Source organism: Gigantopelta aegis, chromosome 1, assembly GCF_016097555.1.
Source record: "Gigantopelta aegis isolate Gae_Host chromosome 1, Gae_host_genome, whole genome shotgun sequence".
Classification (NCBI taxonomy): domain Eukaryota; kingdom Metazoa; phylum Mollusca; class Gastropoda; order Neomphalida; family Peltospiridae; genus Gigantopelta; species Gigantopelta aegis.
The window spans coordinates 6,421,750-6,445,996 of NC_054699.1; positions in this window are offsets into that span (position 1 = coordinate 6,421,750).

A 24,247-nucleotide genomic window follows, 5' to 3' on the forward strand; every position below is an offset into this window, starting at 1 on the left:
GCACGCATCCAGTGTAGACGCGCTCACTCACACTAATGTATTTCATTTCGCAGCGTTTTACAGACGCACGCATCCAGTGTAGACGATCTCACTCACATTAATGTATTTCGATTGTTCTTTATCCGAACCGCTCGCACGCGCCGAATCCACTCTACATGAACCTTTAATCGTCTAAATGGCGGGCGTGAAATAAGGAAGTAACCGTCCTGAATTTAGAGCATCATGATTTAATGATGGAAGAATCGTGCCGAACAGGACACCTGAACCATGAACAGATCAACTTCTATCTGGCAATTAACAACAGATGCATATTTCTCTATCTGGGAATAAACGACAGATGCATATTTCATCTATTTTTGTACTTAGGTATGTACTGCTCGGTGTACTAGAAAGTATGTAAAACATGTGCGAAACACAAATAGGTAGCTTACGTTGGCTGTTATTATTTCGCTCGTTAGATGGGTTTTTTTTTTAAAGCATACTGTCACGGATTTAAGGACCTTATTTCTCTCAAAATTAATAATAAAGGAAAATTACATTAATTTTTGGAAACCAAATCTAGCTGTCGCATCACCTTAACTGAACCATGATGGAGTGGAATCCATGTCAACCCTCTTGGCAATTTTAGTTTTTGAATTGTGGACCATTGCCATAATTCAATTATTTTTACAAGATATCATTAGTACGGGGAGTAAGGTGGTTACATAGATGGTTGAATAAAGTATCTTTAGGGACAAATCAAATATATTTAGTTTTTAGGTAATACTTTGTTAGGTCATTTAATAGGTCAATGGTATGTGACAATATGCCTTTAAGGCATCATGATTTAATAATGAACGAATCTTGCCGAACAGGACACCTGAACCATCTGGCAATAAAAAACAGATGCATATGTCATCTATTTTTGTACTTAGGTATGTACGGCTCGGTGTATTACAACGTATATAAAACATGTGACGAAAACAAAATACATAGGTAGCTTAGGTTGGCTGTTATTATTTCGCTCGTTAGATAGTTTTTTTTTAAAGCAACGAGTTGTAAGATAAATGATACCAAACGATCACGAATATAATATATCCTCTATGTATGTATGTGTGTATGTCTGTATGTCAATATTTCTGTCTGTCCGTTTGCCTGTCTCTCTGTCTGTCTGTCTGTGTTTGTTTGTATGGAACGAAGTTAGCAGTTAACAAACTCCTGGCTCACAACTTGGGTAGGCTGTCTCACTTGAGGGCAAATGAGGAACAATATTTACAGAAAATATGTTACTTTGATTAGAAAATGTTAACATTATTGACAATGGGAATTGATTTGATGTAAAGAAACCCAGTTTAGTGTTCGTATCAAGTGTTTCTTTTGGAACCCAACAAAGTGTAATAGACGTGGGTGGGGTTTGGGGTGGGATGGTGGAGCAGTGTGGTATACCCCCCCCCCCCGCCTAGCATTAGATATAATCCTTGTAAAAATGCCTAGTGGTTCGTTTGTGTGACAGGGCCATTAGATATAATCCTTGTAAACATGCCTAGTGGTTCGTTTGTGTGACAGGGCCATTAGATATAATCCTTGTAAACATGCCTAGTGGTTCGTTTGTGTGACAGGGCCATTAGATATAATCCTTGTAAAAAGGCCTAGTGGTTCGTTTGTGTGACAGGGCCATTAGATATAATCCTTGTAAAAATGCCTAGTGGTTCGTTTGTGTGACAGGGCCATTAGATATAATCCTTGTAAAAATGCCTAGTGGTTCGTTTGTGTGACAGGGCCATTAGATATAATCCTTGTAAAAATGCCTAGTGGTTCGTTTGTGTGACAGGGCCATTAGATATAATCCTTGTAAATTAGATATAATCCTAGTGGTTCGTCTGTGTGACAGGGCCATTAGATATAATCCTTGTAAACAATGCCTAGTGGTTCGTTTGTGTGACAGGGCCATTAGATATAATCCTTGTAAAAATGCCTAGTGGTTCGTTTGTGTGACAGGGCCATTAGATATAATCCTTGTAAACATGCCTAGTGGTTCGTTTGTGTGACAGGGCCATTAGATATAATCCTTGTAAAAATGCCTAGTGGTTCGTTTGTGTGACAGGGCCATTAGATATAATCCTTGTAAACATGCCTAGTGGTTCGTTTGTGTGACAGGGCCATTAGATATAATCCTTGTAAAAATGCCTAGTGGTTCGTTTGTGTGACAGGGCCATTAGATATAATCCTTGTAAAAATGCCTAGTGGTTCGTTTGTGTGACAGGGCCATTAGATATAATCCTTGTAAACATGCCTAGTGGTTCGTTTGTGTGACAGGGCCATTAAGTATAATCCTTGTAAACATGCCTAGTGGTTCGTTTGTGTGACAGGGCCATTAGATATAATCCTTGTAAACATGCCTAGTGGTTCGTTTGTGTGACAGGGCCATTAGATATAATCCTTGTAAAAATGCCTAGTGGTTCGTTTGTGTGACAGGGCCATTAGATATAATCCTTGTAAAAATGCCTAGTGGTTCGTTTGTGTGACAGGGCCATTAGATATAATCCTTGTAAACATGCCTAGTGGTTCGTTTGTGTGACAGGGCCATTAGATATAATCCTTGTAAAAATGCCTAGTGGTTCGTTTGTGTGACAGGGCCATTAGATATAATCCTTGTAAAAATGCCTAGTGGTTCGTTTGTGTGACAGGGCCATTAGATATAATCCTTGTAAACATGCCTAGTGGTTCGTTTGTGTGACAGGGCCATTAGATATAATCCTTGTAAACATGCCTAGTGGTTCGTTTGTGTGACAGGGCCATTAGATATACTCCTTGTAAACATGCCTAGTGGTTCGTTTGTGTGACAGGGCCATTAGATATAATCCTTGTAAACATGCCTAGTGGTTCGTTTGTGTGACAGGGCCATTAGATATAATCCTTGTAAACATGCCTAGTGGTTCGTTTGTGTGACAGGGCCATTAGATATAATCCTTGTAAACATGCCTAGTGGTTCGTTTGTGTGACAGGGCCATTAGATATAATCCTTGTAAACATGCCTAGTGGTTCGTTTGTGTGACAGGGCCATTAGATATAATCCTTGTAAACATGCCTAGTGGTTCGTTTGTGTGACAGGGCCATTAGATATAATCCTTGTAAACATGCCTAGTGGTTCGTTTGTGTGACAGGGCCATTAGATATAATCCTTGTAAAAATGCCTAGTGGTTCGTTTGTGTGACAGGGCCATTAGATAATCCTTGTAAACATGCCTAGTGGTTCGTTTGTGTGACAGGGCCATTAGATATAATCCTTGTAAAAATGCCTAGTGGTTCGTTTGTGTGACAGGGCCATTAGATATAATCCTTGTAAACATGCCTAGTGGTTCGTTTGTGTGACAGGGCCATTAGATATAATCCTTGTAAAAATGCCTAGTGGTTCGTTTGTGTGACAGGGCCATTAGATATAATCCTTGTAAACATGCCTAGTGGTTCGTTTGCATCCCTATATAGCTGGGGCGGGACGTAGCGCAGTGGTACAGCGTTCGCTTGATGCGCGGTCGGTCTGGGATCGATCCCCGTCGATGGACGCATCAGACGCAACAGCTGGACTGCACGCACGCGACGCCATCAGTCTATATGAGACTGGATTGAAATACATTAGTTTGAATAAGAGAGTCTTGACTGGATGCGTGCGTCTGCAAAACACACTCGGCCAGCCGCAATGAAATAATCGTATATGATGTATATGTACAGCCAGTGCACCGCCACTGGTATATGAAAGGCCGTGGTATGTGCTATCCTGTATGTGGGATGGTGCATATAAAAGATCCATTGCTGCTAATCAAAAAGAGTAGCCCATGAAGTGTGGTTGTTAACCATATGTCCGACGCCATATAACGTAAATAAAATGTGATGAGTGCGTCGTTAAGGAAAACATTTCCTTCCTTCCTTCCCTATATAGCTGTTTGGTAGTAATGCTAAAATGAATAAATGTTGTCATCCAGGATCGCACATTTTCGTTCAATTCGGGCAAAACTCAACCTGCCCATTACAAACATGTACGCCCGTCAACAACTACTGGAATGTTTTCTGTTAACCCAGAGGTCCTCTAGTTCTTAAACTGTCAGGCAGAACCGACCTCGGTGGCGCAATGGTTAAGCCATCGGACTACAGGATGGTAGGTACAGGGTTCGCAGCTCGGTACCGGTTCCAACCCAGAGCGAGTTCTTAAAGGCTCAGTGGGTACATGTAAGACCACTACACTCTCTTCTCTCTCACTAACCACTAACAACTAACCCACTGCCATGGGCAGACACCCCAGATAGCTGAGGTATGTGCCCAGGACAGCATGCTTGAACCGTAATTGGATATAAGCATGAACATAAGTTGAAATGAAATCATGTCATGTCAATCTCGGTAGTGTTGGTGAATACTTTGTCAGACTTGACTGAGACATCTCTCGTGTAACTCTTTTCCTGATGCCATATACCAGATACCTGTCTGATTTAAACGATGGTCTCTGCCACACCTTTATACAGGAATCGAAAAGATATGTAAAAAAACAACAGGCCTTGAACGAAGATGAAAATATATGGTGAAAGTTAAAGTTTGTTTTGTTTAAAGACACCACTAGAACATATTGATATATTAATCATCGGCTATTGGATGTCAAACATATGGTCATTTCGAGTCATAGAGAGGAAACCGGCTACATTTTTCAATAGTAGCAAGGGATCTTTTATATGCACCACCACACATACATGATAGCACATACCACGGCCTTTGATATACCAGCCGTGATGTACTGGCTGGAATCAGAAATATCTAAATGAGCCCCACCGACGGGGATTAAGCCATCATATTCATATTGAATTGTCATGTCTACATTAGGTGTTTACTTAGCTGAACTATACCTTAGCCAACATATATTTAATGTAATATACCATATTAAAGGAAAAGTACCCTCGGTGGATGATATCCATGTACCCTTGGTAGTTAGGTACTGTAAAATCCACCCTTTTGAAATGTTACGTGTCTGTTTTTCTGAAAGCTACCGCTGACATCGGTAGTAAACATACAGTGAGATTATTCACATCTACTTAAAAAATAATAATATAATTTTAATGGAAATGTAAATGCACAGCTCTAATAAAATGGAAATCTACCCTGATCTGTTAGACAGTTGCTTAATAATTCATATTCATATTTACTTTTCAGTGTCTACATAAATTGGAGGGGCCGGACGTAGCCCAGTGTTAAAGCGTTTGCCAGTTACTAATGAAAAAATGTAGTGGCTTTCCTCTCTAAGACTATATGTCACAATTGCCAAATGTTTAACATCCAATAAATCAATATACTCTAGTGGTGTCGTTAAACAAAAAACCCAATAGGATGTTTACTTATACATATGTATATATATTTTCACACACGCACAGACACACATTCATTTCAACTTATTCTCGTGCTTATATCCAATTAAGATTCAAGCCAAGGTTCGAGGCCGGTTACACACACACACACACACACACATACACACACACACTGACACACACACACACACACACACTTACACACACACACACACACTGACACATACACACTGACACACACACACTGACACACACACACACACTGACACACACACTGACACACACACACACACTGACACACATACACACTGACACACACACTGACACACACACACACACACACACACACACACTGACACACGCACACACACACACTGACACACACACACACTAACACACACACACACTGACACACACACACTGACACACACACACACACTGACACACACACACTGACACACACACACTGACACACACACACACACTGACAAACACACTGACACACACACACCCACACACTGACACACGCGCACACACACACACACACACACATACTGACACACACACACACTGACACACACTACACACACACACTACACACATACAGTCACACACACTACACACACACACACGTGCTTATATCCAATTAAGGTTCAAGCCAAGGTTCGAGGCCGGTTACACATACACACACACACACTGACACACACATACACACACTGACACACACACACACACACTGACACACACACACAACACACACACACACACTGACACACACACACACACACACACACACACTGACACACACACACACACACTGACACACACACACTGACACACGCACACACACACTGAGACACACACACTGACACACACTACACACACACACACACTACACACATACAGTCACACACACTACACACACACGCACACTACACACACACACACTACATACACACACACACACTGACACACACACACACTGACACACACCCACCACACACACACACACACACACTACACACATACAGTCACACACACTACACACACACACGTGCTTATATCCAATTAAGGTTCAAGCCAAGGTTCGAGGCCGGTTACACATACACACATACACATACACACACATACACACACTGACACACACACACACACTGACACACACACACTGACACACACACACACTGACACACACACACTGACACACACACACACATACTGACACACGCACACACACACACTGACACACACACACTGACACAAATATACACTACACACACACACACACACTACTCACATACAGTCACACACACTACACACACACTACACACACACTACACACACACACACACACACACACACACACACACACACACACTGACACAAACATACAATACACACACACACACTACATACATACAGTCACACACACTACACACACACTACACACACACATACACTACACACACACACACACACACACACACACACACACACACACACACGTATGTATGTATGTATATGCATATTAAAGGTAAACGAACCCTCAGTGGTACTTTATTTAAATCTATTTAATAAAACTCATACTTTAAAAAATAAAGAAATATAAATCTATTCTAATCACTCAGATAATTGATTAATTTTGTGTCTACAAAAGTAGATTTTAACTTTGATGAAATAGACATTAATTAGTGTGTAATTTAGTAACAACTACATCAGTGGATGACTTCATGTGCACTTGATAGTGAGATAATGTATTTATGATCCAACCTACTGGAATCTTAAATTTATCATTTTCCAAAAACTACCGTAACTACTGTTGTGTTGTTGTTGTTGTTATTATTTTTATTTAGGACAATTGTTATTACAAATGATTATAATATAAAGCAGTGGATAACGTTTTTCTAATCGGTTTGACCTGTTATCATTTATACAGTAATTATTTTAAATTATATATTCTGTAGTTGTTGGATGATTTTTGTTGTTATTGTTTGTTTATGAAATTAAGTTGTACAAACGTGCATTACAATTTTGTCACGTTTAGATAACCGTAACCACTGGTGTAAAATTCATAAAAATAACGGCGGGATTATCCTACAGAAGAAGAGAGTAGAAAAACAACAAACGACATTGATATCCGCTACGTAACATTCAATTACACAATTTATTAACCACTCAGTACATTATTAAATACTTGTTACATTAACATCTACAGTTGGAATAATTGCTATATATACACCAGGACATTACTGGATGTCGTAAAATCTCGATGTTGATCACCCGTTTGCTCATGAATATTCAGTAGACGCTCAGTAGTTGACAACTCTCAGTGTCTACGATCTAGTCTCTCCCTACCAGTTACCATTACCAATATTTATTTACATGCTCATATACCACTAGAGTTTCGAGCATGTCTGTCCCGGGCCCGATCTCTGGATAGCCAGTGATCTGGTCCGGGACAGAAATATAGGACAATTTTAAACTATAATTTGTGCGCAATCCTAATATTTAGAACTCTGCCTACTTCTATTAATAAATTTATAAATTTAGGCGCTTTTTTGATTGGGATGTCTAAATAGAATCAATATAATTATTTAACCTTAAGCCCTCTACTGGTTGGGGAAAAGGTGGTTGGTAGGAAAGGTTGGGGTTCCAAACACAGGAATTACTTAGTGGTAATTAATAAGAGGGGCAGCACTCATATTGGTAACCTTGGTTTGTCCAGCCGGGGACAGATAAGGGGGGGGGGGGGCGGGGGCGGACATACCTAACTCTCCCTACGGCCGAAACCGCCTACGCCTAGGCGCCCTACCCCTAACTTCCGGTGGTATATCCCCCCCCCAAAAAAAAAACAAAAAAAAACAACAACCCCAAAACAACAACAAACAACAACAACAACAAAACCCCGGTCGGTCAAACCGCAGTGCCCTCCACTCATGGTGCCCCTCATAAAAGAACTGAGTCCAGCGTCGCTGCCACTAGTAGAGTGACAGGCCACTAGGAGAGTGGCACAGTAGTAATCATTTAGTAGTTGAAAGGAGGAAAGGTTTAGGAAAGTTTTGCGTCTGGTCGGCCGGTGGTGTGGAAACGCACTCTGGTTGATCACTTGGAACCGAGGAGCCTCGCTGTCACCTACGGGAACAATAACGTTATGTCACTCTTTAATTTTTAAAAACCGCAGGGAGGGCACGAGGCAAGGGAAGACTGCCAGGGCTCTCCAAATGGCATGGGTGCAGCGCACCTCCCCATTAAATTAGATTTTTAAAAATTATATAAATGGATAAAAATAAATGATTAAAAAATATGAAACAGATTAAAAAACCGAGCACGCATGTATACATAATTTTTTAAAAACAATAACACCAATAGAAATTATATCGTTATGTACACTAAATGGTCTAGCCGGTGAGCGGGGAGTACATTACTGCCAGGTAATACCCCCCCCCCCCCCACACACACACACTTACCTGAAGCTGACACATTCACCCAACATTCATACAACACACATATAAACGCGATAAAAAAAAATTATAATAAAAAGATATAGTCAATAATTTATTAACCAATTTATATACAATTATTAAAAATATTAAAAACCGGTACAATTAAAAGCCGTAGATTAAACCCGCCAGGCGCGTTACTCGAGCGACGGACGAGGGAGGAAAATAAAACTGGGGAAAACCCACTTTCCCAGACAAAATGGCTACTTATCTAGACAGCTTGTCAAAAATGACCATCAATACCATTAAATTACGACCGCAGGGAAATAAATTATTAAGTATAATACAGAGAACTTGTACGTTTTAATGTCACGAGTTTGGTTCACAATTGGTAGTGTTGTTCAAGGCCAGAATACGCTTATTTTGATGACGATTTTGCACATTTTTTTTGTTGTTATGACAAGTACACACCTTCCGATTGATGTATATCCTGTTTCCGAAGTTGAACGACTACAAAAAGAATTTTTTTGAGGCAAGTGAAACTTTGAATACGTCATATTTTGCCCCAAAAAGGGCGATTTCACTGAGATATTGATAGATATATATAGTAATATAATAAAACAGCATAAAAATAATTTTTTCGTAATTTAAAAAAAAAGCAATTTAGTTTAATTCGACATCGAAAATATTTCAAGGGAGGTAACTCTGACCCACTGACCCGCAAAAGCGAAAATATAGAACTTCACAGCAGGGACACATTTTGATAAAATAAAACGTATTTGATGCTTTGTCATTATTTATCCACCCATTATTAACTTTTTTGGTAGAATATATATCATACTGAAGCGTTATTTTTAGAAGACAATGCATATTGAATTCAAAATAACTTTAAATAATGTTTTGCTTATCATGATGACTCAGCAGTTTCTGATAGCTGAAGTTGATTTTAAAAAACATTTTGATAATGCATAACTATTCAAATATAGACGTAAATCTATTTTCATGTAAATAATTTGAATGAGTTTAGCATATGACTGGATCAGTTTTATACAAAAGAATAGTATTAATGCAATGGAAATAAATTATTAAGTATAATACAGAGAACTTGTACTTTTTAAGTCTGTTATATTTGTAAATACATTTTTTAAAGAAAATGTTTCAGGTACCATAACTTCTCACATTGTGACACAAACTTCAATTTTTTGGTAACCAAGTAACATTAAATTGTAAGTATAATTATACTTTTTCATCACTTCATCAATGAATATTAAGTACTGTTAAAAATGGTAAAGAATTAATTATTTGTAAAATATACTAAAGTGTAAAGTAGATGAGATTAGCATATTTAATACAGGGAACATTTGTATAGCATCACGATCGACTCTGCAAGTTTCAGATATATAGCTATACAATGCTAAAACATTAAATAGTAGTTGCTAATCAATTCTTAAATTGATAGCACTGTCACTAATAAACATTTTAAAAACAAAATGTTCTCTGTAATAATTGTTTTTTTTTCTAATCAATATTACAGTTGAGAATACTTCCACATCAGCTAAGGACTAACAGATGATCCCACAATGACACGTTCTGATCTAAGAAGTACACTTAATATTAGATTATGACAGTGTATGTTACTCTCACAGTTACCGTATCTAAGATATGCACCTCTACATTTATGTGCAAAATAGTTGTACACATTCCAATAAAATCCTCAATTGAAGTCTCAGTCTATTTATAAATAAGAAAAAAGATAACGTCTCACGATTTGATTCTATTAATGCTGGTAATCATATTTTTTTTTAATGAAGAATTCTGCTGAACATTAAGTTTCTGCTTAAAATTGGCATATGTGAGGTGGCACTGTTGGTAACCATTTGTACAGGTGAAAATAACTACATACAGAAAAAACATTTGAAGGTGTGTTTCATCTGATGTTTCATCTATTTACAAATATTATGTCAAACTAATTACAATATTTGAAACAAAAAGATAAATAGCCATGGTCATAATGGGTATTTTTCTTTATTCCAGGAAATTTGTAGTCTCTATGTGTCTATGGAGAAACCTGAAATGGAAACGGAGTGGGAGAGTACACGTGGTTATGAGACAACTTTCAGTAGATTCAATTATACTTCAAGCTTGATGCTGTTATGTTTTCTGTTTCCAATTGTGACAGAACCTGGAACAGAAATGAAGTGTGTGACAATAATTCATCAACAAATTTAGACTAATACTCTTTCATGGATGCTAAATTTGGTAGATCTAGCCATAATTTTTTTATTATAATTCAAAGTGGTATATAGTTATATTTATAATAATTCATTGTTTGAATTTGTTTTTATAAAGCACTTTATTGAACCAAAATAATCATAGCTGCATTTAGTAAATTATTTAGCACACATGTGTGACTGCTGTCTCATGCCATAAGTGTTTCAGCTGCTAAAATATGTTTTGGGGATATTTTTTCTGGATAGAAATTTACCTTTCTGATATTGTACGAGTGTTTGGACATTCCTTTCAAAGGTGAAATATGGCTACTTACATTGCTTTGTTTCTAATAATGATATTGAAGGTGTAAAGTATGTAAATATTTATGTAAGAAATTGATTAAACATATTGGCCAATCATTGGCATTCGTCGTGTGATAAGTTTTTACTGGTTTGAGTTAAAAGACTGGTACATATGATAAGTTTTATTGCATCTTTTATTGAAATCTTCAAGTATTCAATATTATTATGAGTCTAGGTAATATATATATATATATATATATATATATATATATATATATATATATATATATATATATATTAAATATTTTGAAACAAGAAGCTTATTTTTTATGTAACGTGTATCCACTTTCCATCTGCGATCTAAACCTTTATGTTTTCCTTTTTATTATTGGTCTAGATGTACATTATTGTATAAGCGTAAATAAATGTGAACTGAAAATGTTATTCTGATGTAACATTTGCATCAATTATTACATTATTAAATTACGTATTCCAAGATTTCTGTGTGTTTTTGTCATTTTGGAGCGGTTTCGAACCTACCCCAAGAATACATATGGTATCAGAAATAATAGTAACCCTTTATATTTTCACTTGAAATTTTCAGAGATGCAACATTGATAACTGCTTGTAACATCTATAAGCTTACAACAGAAATTTCTCTGTTATTTTTTGGTTTACAAAAGTGGACGTAAATGACAATTAAAATCGTCATGTCGGCCATGTTTGGTCACAGAAGTACAAGGCTACTACGACTTTATTTTGCTTCATTTGGATAATATAGTGATGTTTTTTCAATAAGAGCAACATATTTAATGAAACTATGACCATAATGAAAAAAAAAAATTAAATTATTTATTTGGTCTGCGGTACCTAATTAAAAAAGTTAAATACGGTGAATAAAATAGATATTTTATGATGCCAGTTAGGCAACAACATAACATTTATTATAATAATAACATTTATAGTTAATACTGTTAAATAAGTACATAGCAGCCACACAACAAGTTATAAAAAGTTTAAAACGATCAACCGAACAGCAGTCGGCAAAGTAAAACACTCAAATATCGATTTTTGATTCAAGCACAAAGGCAATCAGAAGCCTCTCTATTACTTTTTTGTGTTCAGCAGGTGGGTTCAATAGGTTACGACTGCTGAACACTAAATTATTTTTATTAAAGAATTTTTCCAGTTTCAGTCTATTTTGAATTTGTTTAGTGCACTCAAATAAGAAATGTTTAACATCTTCAATTTTGTTACACACTAAACAATTAGGTGTAGTAGATTTTCTAATTTTAAATTTATTATTATTTGAACCAAAACATACACCCATTCTTAATCTTGAAATAATTTTGGTAGCTCTAATATTAAAAGAAACTGGTCCAGGCCCTGACGCCTTTGGCTTGATATGTGCATGCCACGCCCTGGTATGGTGGTCCCACTCGGTTTGCCTTAAACCTCCAAGGCGTGGTTCTAATATTGAGTTAACCTCACTATAGTTATATGCCACACTAATGCCAGTATTAACGTCACGCAGACTATTTTTGGCGTTAACGTCAGCCAACTCATTGCCTGGTATACCGACATGAGCCGGCACCCACTATAACACTACTGTGGTTCCACTGGTGATAATGTTATTATAACATTTATAAATTTTGTTTAGTTTCCGGTCGTACACCGCCACAGCCCATAATCGCCTGCAAAGCACTTAGACTGTCAATGAAAACGACAAATCCACCAGGGCCTTTATTTTTATTATAATTCTCTATCCACATCAACGCATAGAGTATGGCTAAAAGTTCACAAGTATATACTGAAACATCTGTAAACCTGGCTCTAATGGCTATCGGTTTAATTACCTTTTTTAAATTTTGAATAATAAATGTCATACCCGCTATCCCACTAGTGGGGTCCTTTGACATCAGTAAACACATGCATACTATCCGGGTAAAAGTTCTCCACCACAGCTTGAAAAATTATTTTCTAAAATAATGGGTTATCAAATTTCAAAATTTCATTGCGGATGTGGAACTTCACCACTGGGGGTTCATGTCGCCATGGCACCTCCAACTTATCATTGGCTGCGCTCATGGTTAGACCAACAACACCAAAAATCAGTAGCGAATTTATTTAAATAAGAAATGATGGATATGTCCTTATCTCTGACAGTATTAACTTTATGAGGTGTTAGTTTATTAACTGGAGAGTCAGGCACGAGATTCCTTACTTTAGTTAAATATTTGAATCCCTGTCTGATTCTCCTAAGAGTTAAGGGCAAAACTCTAAGCTCAACCATTATGCTGTCATATGGAGTGCAAATAGCGCCCCCAATAATGATCTTGAAGACCCTACCATACACTCCATCAAGCTTTTTAAGGTGAGTTGCGGAAACACAACCAAAGGCCAGCACTCCATATTGGAGTCTAGACACAATGAAGGCTTCGAAGATCATAAGCAGGGTTTTTCTATCTGCGCCCCATGACGTGCCATTTAAATAAAAGACACAATTGCCGGACACCTCGGTTATGTGTTCGCCAAAACTAAGGGCATGGTCAAAGATTACACCTAGGAACCTAACAGATTGCACCTGCTTAATTACCACATCTTTAAATTTTAGTTCCAAGTTACCTGCTGATTTAAAATTTCTACGATTTTGAAAAACTATACAATTAGTTTTAGCTTTGGAAATGATACCCTCCCCCCCCCCCCCCCCCCCAGGCTGCTAACCATCTATAGAGGTTATTTAAGTCACACTGGAGATCTTTTTTAACATCATAATTTTTTTTACCGATTCTCTTGAAAGCTGTGTCATCGGCAAATAAGCCGATGCTTAGCTTTGTTTTAATTTTTATTAGTTGTGATAAGCGCTGTGGCCAAATTATTAATGAAAATTCCAAAAAGTGTAGGCGCTATCATTGAGCCTTGTGGATACCATTTTCCAAATTCAAAATGGGGGACAAATAACCATTTACATTTATGGCAAATGTTCTATCTTCCAAAATGTTTGCAATAAAGGTGAACATTGCCCCTTTAATCCCGCGTCTCCAAACCATGTCATAAGCCACAAACACACCCGCCACCTTGAGACCATTCCGAAAAGCATCTTTGATTTCGGTTTGAAGCCTAACCAGGTGGTCGATGGTTGAGTGGTGTCTCCTAAAACCACTCTGGAAGACCGACAATATACTGTTGGTCTCCAGAAAGTGGATAAGGCGTTGGTTGACCATACATTCCATGGTCTTGCAGACGCTGGGTGTTAAACATATTGGTCTATAATTGGTTGGGTTAAGGAGGTTCTTACCCTGTTTAGGAAGTCCAAAGACTTACGCATGCTTCCAATCTAGTGGAAGGAACCCCCCCCCCCCCCCGCCGATCAAACCAAATTAAAAAGTTCCAGGAACAGCTCAAGAGTTTTGGTAGGCATATTTTTCAAGAATAAATAACTAAACCTATCTGGCCCTGGAGCTGAGCCTTTACGGTTACCAAAAGGCCCTGAGCAATTCCTGGAGTTTAAAGGGTGCATTATATGGTCTATCAGGATCCGGGTTATTGTTTTCCTGGGGGACCGGACTGCTCCCTACCAAATCGTACGGCAGTATGTTGACGATTCGCCCAGGTCGTAGGGTTGTCGGGATAAATACGGACGGGTCGCATGCCGGTGCGAGTTTTTTCAAATGTTGAAAATGTCCATACGGCTGTCGCACGGTTCGCATAGTTCGCATTGGTCGCATGGGGGTTGCACAGCAGTCGCACGGTAGTATGATAGGTCGCACGGGAGTCTGAAGGGAGCCGATCCGTGCGACTCCCAACGGACCCCTTGCGACTCCGGTGCGACATCCATCAGACTGCCGTGCACAAGTGAGACTGCGCGGGGGAAAAAAACTAGGCAATTCGTACGGGAATCGCACAGCTGTACGATTTTTTAGTCGCACCGCAGTTGAACAAAAAATCGTTCAAGTGAGAACTGGGCTTTACTCAGTTACTCAGTCTGTAGAGAATGTTCGCCTTTCAGGGAGAAGGTGCAATGTCAAAACGGGCACACTATTAACAGAATTAATGCATTGTTTAAAAGCCTACCTTCCTCCGGAAACACAACTACCCAACCAATGTATTAATTGGGCTACATCTTCCTCACTATTTAGGGGGGGGGGGGGGGGGGGGGGGCAGTGATAAAGCGCACGCCTGATGCAGCCAGTCTAGGATCGATCCCTTCGGAGGGCCCATTGAGCTATTTCTCGTTCAAGCCAGTGCACCACGACTGGTATATCAAAGGCCGTGGTATGTGCTATCCTGTCTGTGGGATGGTGCATATAAAAGATCCTTTGCTACTAATGGAAAAAATGTAGCGGGTTTCCTCTCTATGACTATATGTCAAAATTACCAAACTTTTCGCCCCCTCACTATTTAAAACGAGATAAATGCTGTTGATACGTTAACACAGTTGATTTCTGGGACACTTGTAAGTTCGGGGGAAGGATTCCCACACAGGCACCATTCCCCTGAATCCGCGCCAGAATAGTAACGAGGATGTTAATGAAAGAGAACTGCTGGGACCCAAATTAACGAGCTACTCTCGACTCACTTAAATCAAAACTTATGTTAGCTCTTGATCTGTCGTTTTTGACCGTACGTTCAAAATTGCGCCAAATTTCCTTAATCAAAATTGCGCACTTTTTCTCTTTGGCATTGTTCTTTGCTTCTTCAAAATTCCATAGCACCATTACCCCCCCCCCCCCCACTCCCCCGCTTGTTACCGGTCACGGTCGGGCTGCTGATGCTCCCTTGCACCTGCCAGTGCAGGCGGTCCCTCCTCCTTCCCACCCCTACCTGTCCTACCCAAGAGAGGCGTGCGCTACAACAGCTTGCTCTGAATGTGCACGTAAAGCCCTATGACCTGACCTGACCTGACCCAACTTGCGAGACGGGCAGCAACAGCCAGTTTACAGAGCCACACGGGCTTTATAACTCAGACTGAATGTGGCGCCTTCGTGTGGCTAAAATAAATTGAAATACATTCGTTGGAATGAGAACGTTCTAAAGACCGGATGTATGCGATGCGTGCGTCTGCAACATGCACACGGCCGGCCGCAATAAAGTAATCGTATATGTGCAAAACGCAAGCCGCAGACGCAACAGTCAAACCGCACGCAAGCGCCGCATCCAGTCTACGTGAGCATTTAGTGGTAAAGCGCTCACCTGACATGCGATGAGTGGAAGGATGGCCTGAATACGCTCTGTGTACGCTCCCGACCTGACTGATGCACCATGACTGGTACATTAAAGGCCATGCTACTGTTCCGCTCTGTGTACGCTCCCGACCTGACTGATGCACCATGACTGGTACATTAAAGGCCATGCTACTGTTCCGCTCTGTGTACGCTCCCGACCTGACTGATGCACCATGACTGGTACATTAAAGGCCATGCTACTGTTCCGCTCTGTGTACGCTCCCGACCTGACTGATGCACCATGACTGGTACATTAAAGGCCATGCTACTGTTCCGCTCTGTGTACGCTCCCGACCTGACTGATGCACCATGACTGGTACATTAAAGGCCATGCTACTGTTCCGCTCTGTGTACGCTCCCGACCTGACTGATGCACCATGACTGGTACATTGAAGGCCATGCTACTGTTCCGCTCTGTGTACGCTCCCGACCTGACTGATGCACCATGACTGGTACATTGAAGGCCATGCTACTGTTCCGCTCTGTGTACGCTCCCGACCTGACTGATGCACCATGACTGGTACATTAAAGGCCATGCTACTGTTCCGCTCTGTGTACGCTCCCGACCTGACTGATGCACCATGACTGGTACATTGAAGGCCATGCTACTGTTCCGCTCTGTGTACGCTCCCGACCTGACTGATGCACCATGACTGGTACATTGAAGGCCATGCTACTGTTCCGTTCTGTGTACGCTCCCGACCTGACTGATGCACCATGACTGGTACATTGAAGGCCATGCTACTGTTCCGCTCTGTGTACGCTCCCGACCTGACTGATGCACCATGACTGGTACATTGAAGGCCATGCTACTGTTCCGCTCTGTGTACGCTCCCGACCTGACTGATGCACCATGACTGGTACATTGAAGGCCATGCTACTGTTCCGTTCTGTGTACGCTCCCGACCTGACTGATGCACCATGACTGGTACATTGAAGGCCATGCTACTGTTCCGTTCTGTGTACGCTCCCGACCTGACTGATGCACCATGACTGGTACATTAAAGGCCATGCTACTGTTCCGCTCTGTGTACGCTCCCGACCTGACTGATGCACCATGACTGGTACATTGAAGGCCATGCTACTGTTCCGCTCTGTGTACGCTCCCGACCTGACTGATGCACCATGACTGGTACATTAAAGGCCATGCTACTGTTCCGTTCTGTCCATGCTACTGTTCCGTTCTGTCCACGGGAAAGTGCTTATAAAAGATCCCTTGATGCCATACGTGTACGGGCTCTCATTTTTGTAGGGGGTGGGGGTGGGAGTGGGAGTGGGGGGGGGGGGGGCATGCTAATTGAAAATGCCCGAATATAAATAACATTTATTCTTATTAGCATTACGGCCGAACAGCTATATTGGTTTGCAAATTAATTACTACGCATTTTTACATGGATTACAATTATGTCACAGGGATCCTATAATACCCGTAACTGAATAAAACACGATTATCCAAATATCTCTCCTAACTGTATATCTATTAGATCTCTCTGTATCGGGCAGTGCAATACCCGAGTGGCTCGTCTCTAGGTATATCAGAGATACGATCTTACATAAATATTTATATATATAGCACGTTAGTTCACTTGAAAACACAACGAAACACAATACACTTTGGAATCTGTATTAACCTTAAGCTGACAAATATATTTGCCGCAGTTAATTAATTAACAACAACAATAATAATAACAACCCAGAACTAATCACTTAATTAGTTAATCACTAGGTGTCTAGTTTACACAATATTCTAATCACTTCACCGTGATACAACACACACACGTGTGATAATTGAGAAACGCTTCCAGGGGAACTTAATTAATAAAGGAATTACAACTCTATTCCTAACTGGTTAATTTTTAATTAACCCTTAACTACTCATTCAGTAACCTGTAATACAGAATTAATACTGGTACATATCACCATAAAGACAATAACCTACAGTTTACCTAGGTCCTCTAGGATGACTGGCTAAGCTTTAATAATTTTAGAACAGTGAAGCCTACAATTTACTTCGTCAGTTTACCGGAAACACTGTCTAAATAATATTGGTATAATACAGTATTAAAATATTTAAAGTCACATCAATCACATCAAGGTTATAAAACACAGCAGAAAAATATATTTACCAAGTCCAAACGGACTAACGTTCCCTGGGAGCCTTCCTTTTGTTCGCCTGGGGGTACAGCGTGGTACCGAATACCTACAAGTGATATTTCCACAGAGACCAAGACGGCATATTTTTCTTAGATGGTCAGACTAGCTGTCGCCAATCGCTAAAAATCCCCGGTCGTGAAACAGAACTCGCGGAGGTATTACGTAACTACTGGCCACATGGCCTCCGCACCTGGTCTGGGTGTGTATTGGGAACAGCTCGACCACCGTCGCGCGGAGGTATTACGTAACAAAGTGCCCACCTAGTCTAAGTGCATATTGGGACTGCACACGGCCCTCTAAAACAATTAATATCGCCACAGGCGAAAAGAAATTAAGAGCATGTTCCGTCACATAGTCATATGTCTTGCAACAGAAATTAACAGCCAACGAAAATATTTCTTTTAGTGTATCCTGTATTACAATAAATCATGTTCAAAACAGACTACAATACCAATAAATTTGCCTTCGGTTCGCTCCTAAGTCACTGACGTCATGTGAAGAGAACGAAAAAACCCCACACACAATTACATCATACTTTTACTTACTACAAGCGTTTTCCTTGAATATCGTAAGTAAGGAGAATAGATAATTAGGTTTTTAATATTTGTGGGATTTCTTTAATAAAAAACCAATAAAATGTCTTACAGATACTCCTAATAGGTGTAGTATTAGAATAGGGATAATATCACTGTGCTTCGTTGTTAACTATAAGGATTTATCACAAAATGTTTAGATTTAGGGATTTATTTGCATTAATTGCATTAAACTACCATTTTATTATAAGTTTAACACTGAAACCAGAAAGACGTAAACGCAAACGCTTTAAACTACGTGACGTCATTGCGTCAAATCGTCCAATAGTAGTGTACGTTAAACCAATGCATGATACTTTCTCAGTGAGAAATTAAATGATTTTTATTTTCCCCGTTATGAGTGCCTGCTGGTGTAATAATAAAACGTAACCTATGTGATGGCATTCGTCGTTAAGATATTTAATAATTACGAACGGGCGGGCTATGTAGCTCTGTGCTCGTCGGAGGTGTAATGGATTATATACCCTCAGTGTTAATTTGTTCCGGCCCCAAGTCAGTGCTCTACGGCTGGTATATCAAAAGCCTTATTATATATAGTAACCGTGTTTTTGAAAGTGCATATGTAGAAGATGAGTGCAGCCTTTTCGTGGGCGTAGCCAGTATAGTGGCGGCAGATGTCCTATTGCTTTCTAACAACCAATTGCCAACCACTAACCATGCATATGTTAGACACCAAATTATTGTAGTTTAAAATGTACTGAAGTGTCATTAAACAATCATTCATTTACGTTTGTCAATTAAAAAGTATCCACATTTATTGTTTATGTACACTTCCAAAACTGTAGCAAAATGAAAACATCAACATAAATTAAAGACTAGTAATTTTACACCAAGCTATACTGGCACTATGCTTGTTATTTTATCATATAGTGTGTTTCGGTAAAAAAAAAAAAACAACAACAAAAAACAAAAAAAAAACAACGAACCCCCCCCCCCCAAAAAAAAAAAAAACCCAAACAAAAACAACAACAACAAAACAAACAAAAAACAAACAAAACAAACCCAACAAAAAAAACAAAACAAAAAACAACAACAACAAAAAACAACCCCCCAAAACCCCCACACAAAACCCCCGCCCACCTAAAACCCCAACCCAAACACATTTTGTTTCATATCGTATATTTGTTGGCATGAACCACTTAAACAGAATCTAGTCAAATCGTTTAGAATATGAATTTAAGCTATGTTAAATTAATATGTGCTAACAGCTCTAAGTAACGTATTTCATCCAGCCCATAGCGATGTGGAAACAGTGTCAACTCTTTGCCGTCCGACATTACACGATATCCTTCTGTCTTTACGGAAAGTGTAATATTGAACTGTTTTCCCATTCGAAAGGAATCTGTGTAGATCCATCTTTCTATTTCCCAAGAGCTGTTAGCATTTCTTGTGTTGAAATAAGTTTTTTTGTGTGGGAGAAAAAAGAACTTTTATATAAAACATCATTACTTTTGATTGACTTACTTGGGCGAAAGTAAAGTTAGTATTTGTAGTGGGTGTTCCGACGACATGGATAAAGGATCCGTTTTTTAAAGGACACACCAAGAGTGCTTTCTTTGATGGAAGTGTCTCCCACGTGTCTTGAAAACAACCATCAATTTGTTCCTCCCATGATCCGTTAACCAAACATGCGACCTCTTTCTGAACGGGTCCACAAAACGAGAAGCCTTCGTTACAGACATATCTTGCAGTTGATCCAGGGATTTGTGTGTCATAATCAACAATAGCATTGGCAACAGTTGGAGGAATGTCGCATGGTGCCATTGTCGTTGTGCATGTCGTGTCTGCTGCATCCATCAGTTAAAATGTGGAATCTCTCTTTCTCGGGTCAAGCTCCATCCCATACATCACTCTTTCGTAAATCAGTAAACTGTTATTGCCAACATCTGCACCTTTCAGAAGACTACAGTCTAAAGATTCTCTGGGAAAGCATTGTTGAAGGATCTGATCGTAAATTACCCAGCCACTTCTGGAGGACACCAGACAGTACGATGCATACGATAACCGAATGTTTCCATTTTCTTCAAACTCCGTCAGTGGTGAATTCGAACCAATGTCCTGGCTTGCCCACAGAATACAAAATGAGACGGCGCACATGGAGACAAAAAACAGACGCTGTCCAATTGGAACCATCATGGAAAATGACGTACGAAATACAAATTCATAGAAGAAAGTCAGCACCAGAATTGCACGTCTAAGGCATAACTGATGTTTATATACTGTGTGCTAAAAAGGAGATCAATTTATGATGGGCGTGTTTTAACGTTGTACAGTGCGTTCACACAAACAGAAAGAGGCTATGGTATCTGTTGGACAGGATAATGGACAGAATTCCAAAGAGGAATGTGGTTAATGTACGTTGCTTCCGCAACGATACCCTTTGTTGATCGCTTCCTCAAAAGATATTTCGTATTCAGTGTAAAATAATAGGAAAACACTCACGCGTAGCACTTTAGAGTCAATGTTAGGCACAGCGTAAATATTTATAATGGCAGAAGTGAATAAGCAGCAAAGAATCAATGTAAAACACGATATTGCTATTAAATACATATGTCAGTATATACAGGTATGCCCAAACTAGATCCAGATAGACAGTAAATGTAGAACTTTAAATAGCCAGGCTACAAGCTATAAACTCGCGTCATCTTATATCATTTACATATGTAAAATACAAACTCAGCTAGTTTCAAAGCTGCCATTTCTAAAACAGTTTTCATATTTAATAATTTAGAACACATAATCCAGTTATAATTAATGGTCTGTGCCTACACTGCCTTTTTGCTCTGCAGATAATATCCTATTAATTAGCCGTTTCTCTCAGATTGCACGAATTAGGGCCCACTTAATTTGCGCATGCTTGCAATTTTGTACATGGTACTAAAACAAATATAACCGGTGTAGAATATGCACTCCCCAGTCATAATTATACGTATAATTTGCAGTCCCTCGGTTATTATACGTATAATGCGCACTCCTGAATTATTTGCACTTCCCTAGTTATTATTACACGTATAATATGTACTCTCCACTCCTATGCTTAAATACTGAATGCATTAATTGTCTCTTACAAAAACTTTGGATTGATAATAATTTAAGTGCTATTCAATGAATACAATCCACATTCATCATAGTCCCAAACGGAAGGGACTATAGATTTCATCTCTGTCCTTTTGTCTGTCCATCTGTCTGTCTGTCCGTCTGTCTGTTTGTCTGTCCATCCGTCTACCCCACATTGTTTTCAGGATGTTTTTTTTCCCACAATGCCTTGAGATATTGAGCTGAAATTGTGTACATAATTTTGTCATATACAATAACAGGTTAAGTTTGACTTTCATGACGATTGATCTATTTTGGCCGAACTATGGCGCTTGAACTTGGGGGCTACGGAAATGTGTTTTCTGGATACATGTACATATAATCTAAACGCCAGGTGCATTATCATACACTTCACATGCATTATATTACATATAATCTACACTCCACATGCTTCATTATACACATTATACACATGATTCACACACGTTTCTTTACTAGACTAGAACACGTCGGTTTATTAATCACAGGCTATTGGATGTCAAACATTGGGTAATTCTCACATATAGACTGATATATAAAACCACTACGTTTTTCCATTAGTAGCAAGAGATATTTTATATGCACCATCACACAGACAGGATAGCACATACCACGGGCATTGATATAACAGTCGTGGTGCACTGGCGCAATGGGCTCACCGAAGGGGATATATCCTAGACCGACTGCTCTTTGCCACTGGGCTACGTCTCACCCTTCATTTCAGTAATTTTAATGAATTGTGTGTAACGACACCACTAGATCACATTGATTTCTTGGATGTCAAACACTGGATTATTTTGACACACATGCATTGTTTTATTGGGAGCCCGCTACATTCGCCCATTAGAAGCAAGGGATCCTTTATATGCACACTCCTATATACAGGGCAGGATCAAGTAGGGTAGAAACCCTATACATTCTCCCATTAGAAGCAAGGGATATTCTATATGCACATTCCTATATACAGGGCAGGATCAAGTAGGGTAGAAACCCTATACATTCTCCCATTAGAAGCAAGGGATATTCTATATGCACATTCCTATATACAGGGCAGGATCAAGTAGGGTAGAAACCCTATACTCTCCCATTAGAAGCAAGGGATATTCTATATGCACATTCCTATATTAAGGGCAGGATCAAGTAGGGTAGAAACCCCTATACATTCTCCCATTAGAAGCAAGGAATATTCTATATGCACATTCCTATATACAGGGCAGGATCAAGTAGGGTAGAAACCCTATACATTCGCCCATTAGAAGCAAGGGATATTCTATATGCACACTCCTATATACAGGGCAGGATCAAGTAGGGTAGAAACCCTATACATTCTCCCATTAGAAGCAAGGGATATTCTATATGGACATTCCTATATACAGGGCAGGATCAAGTAGGGTAGAAACCCTATACATTCTCCAATTAGAAGCAAGGTATATTCTATATGCACATTCCTATATACAGGGCAGGATCAAGTAGGGTAGAAACCCTATACATTCTCCCATTAGAAGCAAGGGATATTCTATATGCACATTCCTATATTAAGGGCAGGATCAAGTAGGGTAGAAACCCTATACATTCTCCCATTAAAAGCAAGGGATATTCTATATGCACATTCCTATATTAAGGGCAGGAACAAGTAGGGTAGAAACCCTATACATTCTCCCATTAAAAGCAAGGGATATTCTACATGCACATTCCTATATACAGGGCAGAATCAAGTAGGGTAGAAACCCTATACTCTCCCATTAGAAGCAAGGGATATTCTATATGCACATTCCTATATACAGGGCAGGATCAAGTAGGGTAGAAACCCTATACATTCTCCCATTAGAAGCAAGGGATATTCTATATGCACATTTCTATATACAGGGCAGGATCAAGTAGGGTAGAAACCCTATACATTCTCCCATTAGAAGCAAGGTATATT